Consider the following 14905-nt stretch of genomic DNA (forward strand, 5'->3'; position numbering starts at 1 on the left):
AGTGACTTATGAACATAAGGTTAGGTTAGGTAAGATCGGTCAGGAAACAGGACAAGTGTTTCCTGACCCGCCACTGGAGCTTTTGGTCATCTGACCGAGGCTTTCCACTGGCTTACCCGCCCCACCCCCTTTAAAAATTAAAATTAATAACAACATAAGAATGGAGGAACACTGCAGAAGGCCTACTGGCCCATACTAGGCAAGTCCTTCTCTAACCCAAACCTAATCGAAATGGACGACGACCTACTTAAACTAGTGGCAGGTCCCACTGTGATCCCGCCTCCTCCTGCTTCACCTCACCGTTCTCCAGTATATAAGCCACCTCTCTGGCCCTATGCTGCATTTCCTACAAGAGTGATGGACTGAACACATCGATTCCAGGTTGAGGGACTGATTACCTCAAACTTCTCCTCTCCTTACCGTTTTCAACTTTGTATTGGACTGATGAAGCCACTGTGTGGCGAAACGTTTCTTCAATAAAGATTCCCATGTGTTGCATAAGTGTCTCAATTCTTCAACTTGTCGGTTTTTCAAAACCATTCATCACATCTAATCGAAATGGTTGTTAAAGAAAGAATAGAAAGGTACAATACCGTGACTGGAACAATATCAAAATAACCCAAACATAGGTGAATGAAACTCAAGACAACGTTTCCGACCGAAAGTCGTCATAAGTGAACCTATTCCCAAGATTACTAAAGGCTGGTTGGTTTTAGTCTGCTGATATGAGGACCATGTCACTAGTGACTACGTTACCTTGCATCATTTAAGAACATAAGAACGAAGGAACACTGCAGAAGGCCTACTGGCCCATGCGAGGCAGGTCCAAGTCTCCTACCGGCTTAAGCCAATGCACCCAACCTAGTCAGGTCAGGTCACATTGACTTAAGGGAGGAACACGGCAACCGACCTGTTAGCACAAGCTATCAGGTCTAACTCACACCCACCCACATCTACTCATGTATTTATCCAACCTATTTTTAAAGCTACACAACGTTCTGGCCTCTATAACGGTATTTGGGAGTTTGTTCCACTCATCCACAACTCTATTACCAAACCAGTACTTTCCTATATCCTTCCTGAATCTGAATTTTTCCAACTTAAAACCATTGCTGCGAGTCCTGTCTAGGCTAGATATTTTCAGCACACTATTTACATCCCCTTTATTTATTCCTGTCTTCCATTTATACACCTCAATCATATCCCCCCTAATTCTACGTCTTTCTAGAGAGTGCAGTTTCAGGGCCCTTAGTCTATCCTCATAGGGAAGGTTTCTGATACATGGGATCATCTTTGTCATCCTCCTTTGTACATTTTCCAGAGAATTTATATCCATTCTGTAATACGGTGACCAAAACTGTGCAGCATAATCTAAATGAGGCCTAACCAAGGATGTATAGAGTTGAAGAACAACCTGAGGACTCCTATTATTTATGCTTCTTGATATGAAGCCAAGGATTCTATTAGCTTTATTGCGAACACTTATGCACTGTTGTCTTGGTTTCAGATTACTGCTAACCAGAACTCCTAAATCTTTTTCGCAATCCGTAATATTAAGATCTACATTATTTAGTTTATATGTGGCATGGTTATTGTCCTGTCCAACATTTAGAACTTTGCATTTGTCTATATTAAACTGCATCTGCCACTTCTCCGACCACTGCATCAGTCTATTCAAATCTTCCTGGAGTGCTCGAATGTCCTCGTCAGAATGAATTCGACGGCCTATTTTGGTGTCATCGGCAAACTTGCCGATGTCGCTCTTTATGCCCTCATCTATGTCGTTTATGTAGATTGTGAACAGCAGGGGGCCCAACACTGACCCCTGTGGAACACCGCTCGTGACGCTTCCCCACTCTGATTTCTCCCCATTTATGCAAACTCTCTGCTGCCTATTTGTCAACCATGCCTCTATCCAGGAAAAAATTTCTCCTCCTATTCCATGTGCTTTAATTTTCCTCAATAGTCTCTGATGTGGGACCCTGTCAAAAGCCTTACTGAAGTCCATATACACAATATCATATTCATTACCATGATCTACCTCCTCAAATACCTTAGTGAAAAAAGTTAATAAATTCGTAAGGCAGGAACGCCCCTTTGTAAAACCATGCTGAGATTCGTTGATTAATTTATGCTTTTCAAGATGGCTACGAACTGCCTCGGCAATTATTGATTCCATAAATTTTCCCACTATGGAGGTTAGGCTTATTGGTCTATAGTTCGAAGCTAAGGACCTGTCACCTGTTTTGAAAATAGGTATCACATTTGCCATTTTCCACTTATCTGGCACCATGCCAGTTTGTAGTGATATGTTGAAAAGATTAGCCAAAGGTATGCTAAGCTCCTCTTTACATTCCTTTAGAACCCTTGCATACAGTTCATCAGGGCCTGGGGATTTGTTAGGTTTTAATTTATCTATTTGCCTAAGGACCATGTCACTTGTGACCCTAATAGTGCACAGTTTATTATCGTCCTGTTCTACATAATTTATCATTACTGGAATATCGCTGGTATCCTCCTGTGTAAAAACTGAGAGGAAGTATGTGTTAAAAATTCTACACATTTCCTTATCACTGTCAGTGAGCTGACCCGAGGAACTTTTGAGTGGGCCTATCTTGTCCCTGATCTTACTTCTGTATACCTGAAAGAATCCTTTTGGGTTAGTCTTCGCTTCTTTTGCAACTTTAACCTCATAATCTCTTTTTGCTTTTCTAATTCCCTTTTTTATTTCTCTCTTTAACTGAATATATCGATTTCTTAATTGCCCCTCTCCTCTTTTGATTTGCCTATATATGCCTCTCTTTTGACCAATCAGATATTTTAATCTATTGTTCATCCATTTAGGATCATTTTTGTTTGATCTGATTTCCCTATTTGGAACATAATTTGACTGAGCAGCTAGAACTATGCCCTGGAAAGCATCATATCGGCAACCATCACCACCTACCTGACCCTTAGTCAGGTCATTCCAGTTCAGCCCACCTAAGTAATTTTTCAGTCCTATGAAATCAGCCAAGCGAAAGTCAGGGACGGAGACTTGATTGCCATTATTAGGGGAATTCCATGATATATTAAAACTGAGTGATTTGTGATCACTCTCCCCAAGCTCATCATTAACCTCAAGATTATTAATTAGTGTTTCCCTACTGGCAAGAACCAAGTCAAGGAGGTTATTTCCCCTAGTTGGCTCTGTCACAAACTGTTTTAAAAAACAATCCTGGATCGTATCAAGAAAGTCACCTGACTCTAAATTTCCTGTCAAATTGCTCCAGTCAATCTGTCTATAGTTGAAATCTCCCATTAGCACAACATTTTCGTATGTAGATGCCTTACGAATTTCGTCCCATAGAAGTTTACTGCACTCCCTATCAAGATTTGGGGCCCTGTAAATCACACCCAAAATTAGTTTTTCTCGGCCCTCGAGAAGCTGTAACCAAACAGATTCAGTGGCTGACGCTTCTAATTTAATATCTTATCTAACACAACAATTTAAATTGTCTCTGACATACATCGCTACTCCACCACCTTTCCTGTTGACCCTGTCAGTGTGGAATAATTTATAGCCTTGTATGTGACATTCAGAGGGCATCTCTCTATCTTTCAGATTGAGCCAGGTCTCTGTTATAGCAATAATATCTATGTTTCCTGCACTTGCAATTAATCTTAGCTCATCTATCTTATTTCTAACACTCCTGCTATTAGTATAGTAAACCTTAAGGGAGCTAGTCCCTTGCTGCCCTCTGCTGTCCCCCTTTGTTTGCTGACCTGTTCTATTGTCTTTATTTATAACTTCATGCTGAATGCCTTTTATACATTTACTGTTTCCAACCCTAGTGTTGCAACCTGCTTGTTTCCCACACACACCCATACCTCTATCTTCCGTCAGTTTAAAATCATAGGCATTTCACCAATGGCCTTCTCAATCGAGTCTGCAAGTGCTACCACCCCTGACCCAGAGAGATGTACCCCATCCCTTGCATACATATCATGTTTGCCATAAAAGTTGTTCCAGTTGTTCACACCGTCTTGCCTAACCATTCATTACAAGGGTTATCACTTGTAACATGTATAAACACTGAGAAAAATAAGTGTTAAGAATTACAAACCTTTCTTCATCATTATCAGTAAGCTGACCTGAGCTGCACGTGTGTGTGTATCTTTTCTCCTTAATCTTATTCCTGTCCATCTCTCAGATTTCTTTTTTCTTTTCCTACCGAGGTAGGAGACCCGAAAGAGAAGAAATACATTCATTATCACTCGCTCACTGTCTTGCCAGAGGCACGCAGATACCAAAGTTCAAAACTGCAACAAGGTTTGTCCTTCAGTGTACAGTGTACTTCAGATATCTTTCATACCTACACACTAATGTGTATATTGTTTCATACTATGGAACAATGCTCTCCTCCAGACTGAGGGACTGACCACCTCAAAACTTTAAGGGTGATGGACTGATTACATCGTCTTCAAGTATCTTCTGCTTCTATCAACTTTTCTGTACTCGACTGAAGAAGCCTACTGTGTAGGCGAAACGTTTCATAATAAAGATACCTAACTGTTGCATATGTGTCTTACCTAACAACATATACAGAGCTATATACGTATACTCATACATCTCATACATAGGGGGTTATTCTTTCCACAGGCGACGTGCCAAGATGCCTTCATACCAAGAATAGAATGAAGAAATTCATTGTACATTCGGTATAATGTTGCGCACAGAGAACATATTTCGTGACTCACGAAAACTCGTAATGACACGATTGTGATTTACAAGCGATTGAATAATTAAGTGACGATCTGGTCTATGTATGAGACTCTTGACTCACCCTGTAGATGTAACTCTCCTCGTATTTACATCTACAGGTGTGTATTTACATCTACAGGTGTGTATTTCCATCTACAGGTGTGTATTCCATTCTATACAATGACTGCTCATTTTAAACTCGACTTTAGTAATTAATTATATTCTTGACAGGTAGTGTAGAGGTGACATGCAGCTGTAATGATCGTGGTGTAGCAGATAAGAATGGGAGGAGGTTGAAAATGGGAGGAGGTTGAAAATGGGAGGGGGTAGAGAATGGGGGGAGTGACAAAAGAGGAGACTAAGTGGAAATGATGTTGTCATAGTGGATGGCGTCGACACCGTAACTCTCTCTTACCAGCTTTTCCTGGGGGCGCCAGCCAGCCACCCCCCTGGGGGCGCCAGCCAGCCACCCCCCTGGGGGCACCAGCCAGCCACCCCCCTGGGGGCACCAGCCAGCCACTCCCATGGGGTGCCAGCAAATCACCCCCTGGGGGCGCCAGCCAGCCACCCCCGTGGGGGTGCCAGGGAGCCACCCCCTCATGGGGGCGCCAGCCAGTCACTCCCTGGGGGCACCAGCCAGCCACCCCCCTGGGGGCACCAGCCAGCCACCCCCCTGGGGGCACCAGCCAGCCACCCCCCTGGGGGCACCAGCCAGCCACCCCCCTGGGGGCACCAGCCAGCCACCCCCCTGGGGGCACCAGCCAGCCACCCCCCTGGGGGCACCAGCCAGCCACCCCCCATCCACACCACTGGGTTATCACAGGCAGCCAGACCCACCAATGGGAATCAGATCGTAGCCAGACTCGTGACTCACACTGATGGGATGCTGATCAGCAGCACACTAAGTGACGATCGGTCTATGTAAGACCACCCCTGAGTGTAACCCCCATTTACCATCTACAGGTGTTTACATCCAGGTGTGTTCCATCTACATGTGTATCCCATACAATGCCATTTTAACTCGACTGTAGTAATTAAATACTGACCGGTGGGGGCTGCAGCTGAAGCCAGGCAGATAAGAATGGAGAGTTGAAATGGCAGGTAAAGGGTAGACCTGGGGTGACAAGCGAGCTAGTGATGTCTGGGATGGCGCAACCAATCTCTCCCTGGGGCGCCAGCCAGCCACCCCCATGGGGCCCAGCCAGCCACCCCTGGGGCTCAGCAGCCACCCCATGGGTGCCAGCAAATCACCCCTGGGTGTCAGCCAGCCACCCCGTGAGGGTGCCGGGACCACCCCTCATGGGGCGCCAGCCCTGGGGCACAGCCAGTCACCCCCTGGGGGCGCCAGCAATCCACCCCTGGGAGCACCAGCGAGCTATCCCCTGGGGGATAATGCCATCCACCCCTGGGGGAGTCTGCCCTCTACCCCCTAGAGAATCATGCCACCCACCCCGGGTACTCCCGCCCATCATGTTACCTTAAGTTTAAAGATTCGGGGCGGGGGGTAACACCCCCGTAGTCCCAGACCGTCTCCAGGCTTTATCAACCAGACTTGTGTTGGTCGCACGCAGTCCAACACATGCACCACAGTCTGGCTGATCAGGAACTAACTTGAGGTACTCACCAAATTTCCTCTTCAAGACAGCTATGTTGAGTTGCATGGTCTGGAACAATATTGTTCCAGATCATGGAGCTGAACTTTTGTCCAGGCTGAGGGACTGACCCCCTCAAACTACTTCTCCAAGGATGATGGACTGATAACCTCATATTTACCTCGTCACTTGTGCTGTTTACAATCCATTCTCTGTATTTGTGGAAAAAAGACACTTATGTACGGTTCAGGACATTTATTCGAGAAAACGTTTCGCCACCAGTAGCTTCTTCAGTCCTAATCATTAGGACAGAAGAATCCTACAATGCACATGTGTCTTAATCTTCAAAATGTCGGCATTTTCAATCATTTTCATCAATGGTGCAAGTCGAAGAGCAAGACACGTGTGCAACAGCTGGGTACCTATACTGACTGAAACGTTTCGCCTACGCAGTAGGCTTCTTCAGTCAAGTACACTGACAGCAAAGTAAAGATGATGTAATTAGTCCATCAACGTTGGAGAAATAGATTTTGAGGTGGTCAGTCCCTTAGCACGGAGTCGATGTCTTCAGTCCATCATTCTGATGGAGTGAACACAATGACTCCAGGCTGAGGGACTGATTACCTCAAACTCCTCCTCATCTTCCACCATTCATCTCTCTACCGGACTGAAGAAGCCACTAGCTGGCGAATCGTTTCCTAAATAAAGATTCCCAAATGTTTCAACATATTTTAGAAACGTTTCGGTCTTGGAACCCTGATCTATTAGCAACGTTTATATCTTGATTGAATCTACATACTCATTTATTTACTGCTAGATAGGTTAGGTTAGGTTAAAATTAAGTTTGAGTTTTTTAGGTATACAAACGTTACATAGAATTATCATATAGCAGCATATGTGTAGGTGGGTAACAAAGTCAGAACAGTGATTAGTTCCATTGGGTCCATTATTATTATAATTAAAGGTTATAAGGTTGTTAGTTAGGTTAAAAAAGGTCATCTTATTATCATACTAAAACTTACTACACGGGTCAGGTAAGACTATTAGTAGGGTAGGTCATTAAGTATTTATTGAGGTATAGTTAGGATAGGTAAAGGTTTACGTGAGGTAAAGAGGTTGAGCTCATTCATCAGAACTTGGGTTGTTAAGGTTAGCTTGAGGTTTGACGTCTGGGAGGTTAGTTGTTATTAGTTATTGGTAATAAAAGGTGTTTGAAGGTGACTGTGGGTTAAGTTGGTTTCTTTAATTCATGGCATAACTTAACAAATCATTGATGATAATGGTATTGCATAATTGTGCAATACAACTGTCCTCAAAGATTGATGTTATACCATGAATTAAGTCAAAAATCGTAGACTTCACCTTATTAAAGCAGACAAAGCAAATGCGATAGTAGATTATAGGGGCAAAATAACACCTTATAAGACGGTAGCTGACGTACCTCTTAACCTACAGGCACAACTTGTCAGACACTGTAACATCATGGAGTCTTGGTTCAGAGGACATCTACAAGACCTTCTTCACGGCTGCTACAACTAACACATCTCTTTGGGTAGGATCAACTTCCACTGGGGAATCCCACCTACCAGTGACTATGTCCTCGTCTGCTACACGTCCCTACCCACTGACGCCTATATAACCGCCAGTCTTCTTGCCTTTGCTCCAGATTCTCCTCCACCACGATGCTGTGAACACTAACTCCAAGGCTGAGGGACTGATTACCTCATCTTTTGTATATAGTTCTGTCTTATAATTATGTCATAGAATTTGTATTGATAAAGCCACTGGTGGGCGAAACGTCTACAATAAAGATAACCAGATGTTGCACATGTGTCTTAACTTTCATATTTAGTAAATATATAGAAAAACATTTCCAGTTTCTTCGTTTCCACTGTGAGAAGCAGAACCTTCTTCAAGTGCTTTAGTTCTGGCTCTAAAACATCACAGACTCAAGCCATGGTAACACTATGCATTACAAACTAATCCCCTAAGAACAACTGTCGACAGGTATACCCTAGAGCGGAGACGTGATAATATACACGTCAAAGGTATTTGAGGGCCTTGTCTTAAACCTACACACTATCATAACATACTGGAATGAAAGGTAGGGGAAGAAGTGTAAAATAAATCCTGTGAAGAGTGGTTCGCCACGGGCAAAATAAGAGAACACTGTATCAACATCCTTGGTCCTAGACTCATCTAAGTGCTACTAACAGACATCAGAAATACTGGCGAAATAATTTTTAAAATATTAAGAGGAAACTAGATCACTACTGTAGCTAAGAGTCAGATCAAACAGGAGGTGATGGACCAGCGAGGCTACTAAAAGCAACAGCCTGGATGACCAGGGAGCAACAAAAAGACCTGGTCCCCCAGCTCGGGATGTGAGAGTAGGCAGTCTCTCGAAACTGGTCACAGGTATCTCCCTTTGGTTTTGCACCCAATGTTCTGCTACTGTCACAGACCGGGCCGCGGGGGCGTTGACCCCCGGAACTCTCTCCAGGTAAACTGAACTGAGTCAGCAACAACGCTAAAAAAAATTCAGCTACGAAATAAAGCCTGTTAAGGGGCCCAAGACTGCTCAACTGCTTCCCAACATACATAAAGGGGATTACCAACAGACCCCAGGCTGTCTTCAAGAGGGAGCTGGACAGGCACCTTAAAACAGTACCTGACCAGCCGTGCTGTGGTTCGCACGTCGGTTTGCGTGCGGCAAGCAGTACAAGCCTAATCAATCCCTGATTCACCACGAGGCCTGGTCATGGACCGAGTCGCGGGGGCACTGACCCCCGAAACACCCACCAGGTATTGTGGAAGTCCCCCGAAACTAGTCACAGGTACAAGCCATCGGTAATGGACCCAATGTTCTGTTACCGAGACAGTAATGACAGAGTACAGAATGTTCAGGTAGGAAGTCAAGCCTTCTGAGACTCACAAGTACACTTGTGACCGAGTCAGTAATAACAGAGTACAGAATGTTCAGGTAGGAAGTCAAGACTTGTGAGACTCACAAGTACACTTGTGACCGAGTCAGTAATAACAGAGTACAGAATGTTCAGGTAGGAAGTCAAGCCTTCTGAGACTCACAAGTACACTTGTGACCGAGTCAGTAATAACAGAGTACAGAATGTTCAGGTAGGAAGTCAAGACTTGTGAGACTCACAAGTACACTTGTGACCGAGTCAGTAATAACAGAGTACAGAATGTTCAGGTAGGAAGTCAAGACTTGTGAGACTCACAAGTACACTTGTGACCGAGTCAGTAATAACAGAGTACAGAATGTTCAGGTAGGAAGTCAAGACTTGTGAGACTCACAAGTATACTCATGACCTGCATCAACTCATTACCGCCCTCCTCGGGGGTAATTAACAACGACTCCTAAAAGCACGCAGGAAATTGCCAACAAAATGAAGCTGGTTTGATCAAACATTTCTAAATGAACACTTTTCCCCGTCACTTTTCCTCTCACTCTGGTTCTCTCCTTCTCCTGTCTCTCTTTTTCCATTCTCCCTCTTGCTCTGCATTTCTCTCTCGTTCTCTCTCATGCTCTGTATGTCTCCCTCGTTCTCCCTCTTGCTCTGTATGTCCCTCTCGTTCTCCCTCTTGCTCTGTATGTCCCTCTCGTTCTCCCTCTTGCACTATATTTCTCTCTCGTTCTCCCTCTTGTTCTGTATCTCACTCTCGTTCTCCCTTTTGCTCTATATTTCTCTCTCGTGTTCTGTATGCCTCCCTCGTTCTCCCTCTTGCTCTGTATGTCCCTCTCGTTCTCCCTCTTGCTCTGTATGTCCCTCTCGTTCTCCCTCTTGCTCTGTATGTCTCTCTCGTTCTCCCTCTTGCTCTATATTTCTCTCTCGTTCTCCCTCTTGCTCTGTATCTCTCATTCTCCCTCTTGCTCTATATTTCTCTCTCGTTCTCCCTCTTGCTCTGTATCTCTCATTCTCCCTCTTGCTCTACATTTCTCTCTCGTTCTCCCTCTTGCTCTGTATCTCTCATTCTCCCTCTTGCTCTACATTTCTCTCTCGTTCTCCCTCTTGCTCTGTATGTCTCTCTCGTTCTCCCTCTTGCTCTACATTTCTCTCTCGTTCTCCCTCTTGCTCTGTATCTCTCATTCTCCCTCTTGCTCTACATTTCTCTCTCGTTCTCCCTCTTGCTCTATATTTCTCTCTCGTTCTCCCTCTCTTCCCTAGCGCACATGTAACTAGTTTCCAGGAATTTTACACCCTCGTCGGCCAGCCTGAGGCAAACACTTAATTGTTGAACACCTGATCAATTATGCTGTCTCTGCCAGCGGCCGCAGAATAAAATAATCATCGCATACTGACTGATGTCACTTATTTTGAATTAGTTCAGCTCTCTACTGATTATTATTATTATTATAATCAAGGGGGAAGCGCTAAACCCAGAGGATTATACAGCGCCTGGGGGGGATGTGGAAGGCATTCAGGCTTAATTTGGGGAACTGGAGCACGGATCCAATTCCCTAAATCAAGAGCCCCTCACCAACATCAAGGAACCTTCCTTGAGGGGAGCTCTCTACTGAAAGATTCTTTCATTGTATATTTCATTAAAACTGGAAAAGGATTAGTACGGAAATCACTTGTTCTCACCAGAGAGTAATATTGCTGTATAATAACAGCCACCTTCAAGGCAGAGGCAATTGAAAACCTGGAGAATGTACAGAGAACTTTCATCCTTTGAACCAATCTGGAGGAATTGGTCCCTAACCTGCATATTTAAATCACTTCATATGAAAGAGGCCTGGCAGACAGTGAAAAATGCGTGATGAGAACTCAAAAGAGATAATGAGTGTAGGGACACCAAGACTTAACCATCCTCTCTTTATGCATAAGGGAAAGTACAGACTCCTATTTATCATCAGGATGGAACTTAGGCTCCTTGAGTTGGTCTGCGTGTGGCTGGTCACGCAGACCAGCAACCAGATTAAGATCTCGGGGCTGGTGACCCCCTAAAATGGACTACTGGTAACTTACAGGTTAGGACATTTATTAAAGGAACATTACTGCATTACTACCTCTGCCAAGTGATGGATATGTGAGCCAGTAACAGCCTGGTGAACCACAGAAGCACCAGAGAAGCTAGGCCGCAGGCTGGGACGAGAAAGTAAGAAGACTCTTGAACTCGTCCCAAACCTCTAGAAGTGTGCCCTACTTCTGGTTTGTTGCATCCTCCACAAGGTATAGTACAGAGGTCAACACAGAATAAGACATTTGTGCAACATTTGGCCAGCCATTGGCTTCTTCAGTCCAATATAAAGAAGAATGGTGGAAAAAGAGGATACATTCTTCAAGACTGATGGACTGAACACATCTACTCCAGGTTGACGGACTAATTACCTCAAACTTCTCCTATTCTTCGACCGTTTTTTTCTTGGACTTATGAAGTCACTGTGTGGCGAAACGTTTCCTCAATAAAGATTCCCAAATGTTGCATAAATGTCTGTTCTCGACTTTAGCCATTGTTTATGCAAGTTCTGACTCAACTGGTAGCGGTTTCTATCCAATACATTACTGATCACTGGTTTAAAAGAAACACGTAAGAAAACGCTAAAACATACTTATTAGAAAAGGTTTCGGTCCTGGGACCTTGATCATTAGTGATCAAGGTACCAGGGCGAAACGTGTTCTAATATGTCCCGTTTGTCTGTGTGTTTTTCTGAAGCAACTTCTCGGTATCTATTACCAAGGTTTATACTACTGATCATGTTTCCAAGTCGACTATCTTACATGGATTTTTCCAGTGTTAAAACAAAACAGATAACTACCTGAAAAATGGTGATACTGACAAAATCTGGAAAAAGACACAAGTTCAACTAATGCGACATTTTATTGTGGCATGGTTTGTTTGCAATCGTTACCACAATAAAATGTCGTATTAGCTGCACCTGTGTCCTTTTACCTAACATATTGTCGGTAATTCTACCAATATTATTACAAAGATACTTATGTACAGTTTCGTGGTAATATGTTCCCTATAATGTCCTGAACTGTACGTGTCTTTTTCCACGTTCAGTACCTGTATGGTTCCCGTATCCCTGAAAGGGATAGTTAAATTTCTAGATTTTCTCTCTGATAGTTATATGCCAGGTAATTTCCACAAGACGTCTTACCATCCCTCTTGTTGTAGACAGCCTGTAGTGTCTGCATAGACAGCCTATGCTGTCTGCCAGCTAAGTTCATATTTCGCGCCATGCTCGTGCTGCCACCTGTAGGCCTTTCAGTGGGCATGGCGACTTTAACCTGCATCGTCCTGCCTCTCTCACTCGGCGCCCAGGCATCCTAGAGTCAACAAGGCCTACTCCTCTCTCCCTCGCTGGCATGGCCCCTTGGGGCCATGGGCACACACTGCCTGTGTATCCAGATTTCGCAAATAAAGTAAGAAGTCTCCGAAGCCTTATCATTCATCCCCGCTACCAAGAACGACCCAATAAGCTAGAAAACAATGTAAGCAATACCTGCATACATCAGAACACCGACTTACAGCGCTAGCTTCGTTTTATGGCATTTTACTAATGCAGTGGTTTTTCAATTATGCTTATTCTTCATTGATTCACACTTCCTACAATATATTCACCACTCACTGCAAGCTAAGGACAAAAATATTTTACGGTAAGTAATGTGTGTACTGTACATTATTTTACCCCTACCTCTATTTCTCAATATATGTTAATGTAAACACGTTATCAGGCTTATATATGCATTTGAAAGTTAAAGTTATGATTCACTTTAGCGCAGAACGTAACCTGCTGTATAAGTGGGGCCCGCCTGTATATGGTTGCCATATCTCCGAAGGAGAGGGTTAAATTTCTCGATTTTTCTCTCTGATCGCTGAATGTCAGGGAAGCCTCACTTAACCTCCCTAAATGCTGTCTATCATAGTCGACTCAGCCTGGTTATTTAAACTTTAGCTCATCTTTCTTGGGGAGCTGATAGATAAATCCTTCTTTGCCTACATTCACCCATAATCTTATCTCAAACTAGACTAAGGAGACCAACTGAAAACACTGGGCATGTTTCCTTACACCTGCTGTCCCTGTGAACCTAGCAGCAAGTAGGTATCTGGGTGTTAGTCGACTGGTGTGGGTGGCATCCACCGGGGGGATTGTAGTATATCTTGAAATGAGCTAAGGCAGGATAACAACTCTTATTGTTGAAAATGGTATAAAATAACAAGTTGATGATTAAGACTGAGGGACTGACCACCTCGAAACTGTCTTCGAGGGTGATGGACTGATTAAATCGTCTTTCCATCTCTACTGCTCCTACTGTCACCTCTGTATTCGACTAAAGAAACCTACTATGTAGGTGAAATGTTTCAGAACAAAGATACGTACCTAACTGTTGCACCTGTGTCTTATCGACATTCTCCTCATAAAGCGTAAGGAATGCAGCTATTTTCCAGACAATAATTAAAGGATATTTACTACGGATAACCAGCGATTTTAATACGGAGTTATATGCAGAACAAACCACATGAGGATAGATATCTTTAGCTCTAGATCTATCCACTCTCGTGCGTCGTCAGGAGATATACAATGCTACAAGACACCAACTGACATGGGTTATCAGTGGTAACCCATGTCACAGAGCTCCTGACGACGTACGAGAGTCCGAAAGATCTGGATTTAAAGATATCAATTCCCATTTGGTGTGTTCTGCATTAAGATCGATTGTTTACGATCGTTTTGCATCATGGAGTTATATATAGATCTCACTACTATAATACACATTACAATTATGTTTGCCTCGTCATTCATTGTTTTGTACTCTTGGAAATACTAACTCTCAGTGCCATGAACACACGGACTCAGCAACTCTATCACCTATTCATGAACTCTCAGTTTCCCTCAGTGGTATTCCTTGGTATATTTTCCAGTACTCTTTCAACTACAAAACTGCTGGGAACAACAATGGTCACAGTTAGAATACAACGAATTGTTTTCTATCAACCCACAATTAGGTTTCTGGCAATCCTTTCCCCCCCCCTAGTGTCAAGTTTGGGTAACTACAGCCTCATACCTTTCATGAGTTTCGAGAGTCTTTCTACTCTCGGAGTCCGGCCATGGGCCAGGTTCGTCACAATTAAGAATCAGACACACGCGACTTACACACAGATTCCACACTGAGAACTGGCCGGCACCTGTCTGCCAAGAGTGCCAGGTCACACTGCCAATACACCACATCTAGAGTGTCCTAACTGACCTCCTTGCCAAAAGTCCCACCTACAACGCTGACTTTTAATGTAAACACACTGTACCAACTGTAATCTGAACTTTACAACCACACTGACCCATATCCTTGTACACCACTACTGCCAACACTGCATGACCCACATGGGTTTAACCCATGTTCCGTTTAACCACTGTTCATTTCCTACTCAATGTTCCGTTTAACCACTGTTCATTTCCTACTCAATATCCTATTAATTTCGTCCTCAATACCCTATTCATTTCGTCCTCAACCTATTCATTTCGTCCTCAATACCCTATTCATTTCGTCCTCAATACCCTATTCATTTCGTCCTCAATACCCTATTCATTTCGTCCTCAATA

General features: G+C 43.7%; 1 protein-coding gene across 1 annotated transcript in view; it reads right to left on the bottom strand.

The window, feature by feature from the left end:
* The window catches only part of LOC138855409 (tyrosine-protein phosphatase Lar-like), a 1956413-nt gene that overhangs the window by 1845043 nt on the left and 96465 nt on the right, over positions 1–14905 (bottom strand). The gene's annotated exons all lie outside the window — the stretch shown is intronic.

The sequence above is a fragment of the Cherax quadricarinatus genome, chromosome 93, assembly GCF_038502225.1.
Source record: "Cherax quadricarinatus isolate ZL_2023a chromosome 93, ASM3850222v1, whole genome shotgun sequence".
Classification (NCBI taxonomy): domain Eukaryota; kingdom Metazoa; phylum Arthropoda; class Malacostraca; order Decapoda; family Parastacidae; genus Cherax; species Cherax quadricarinatus.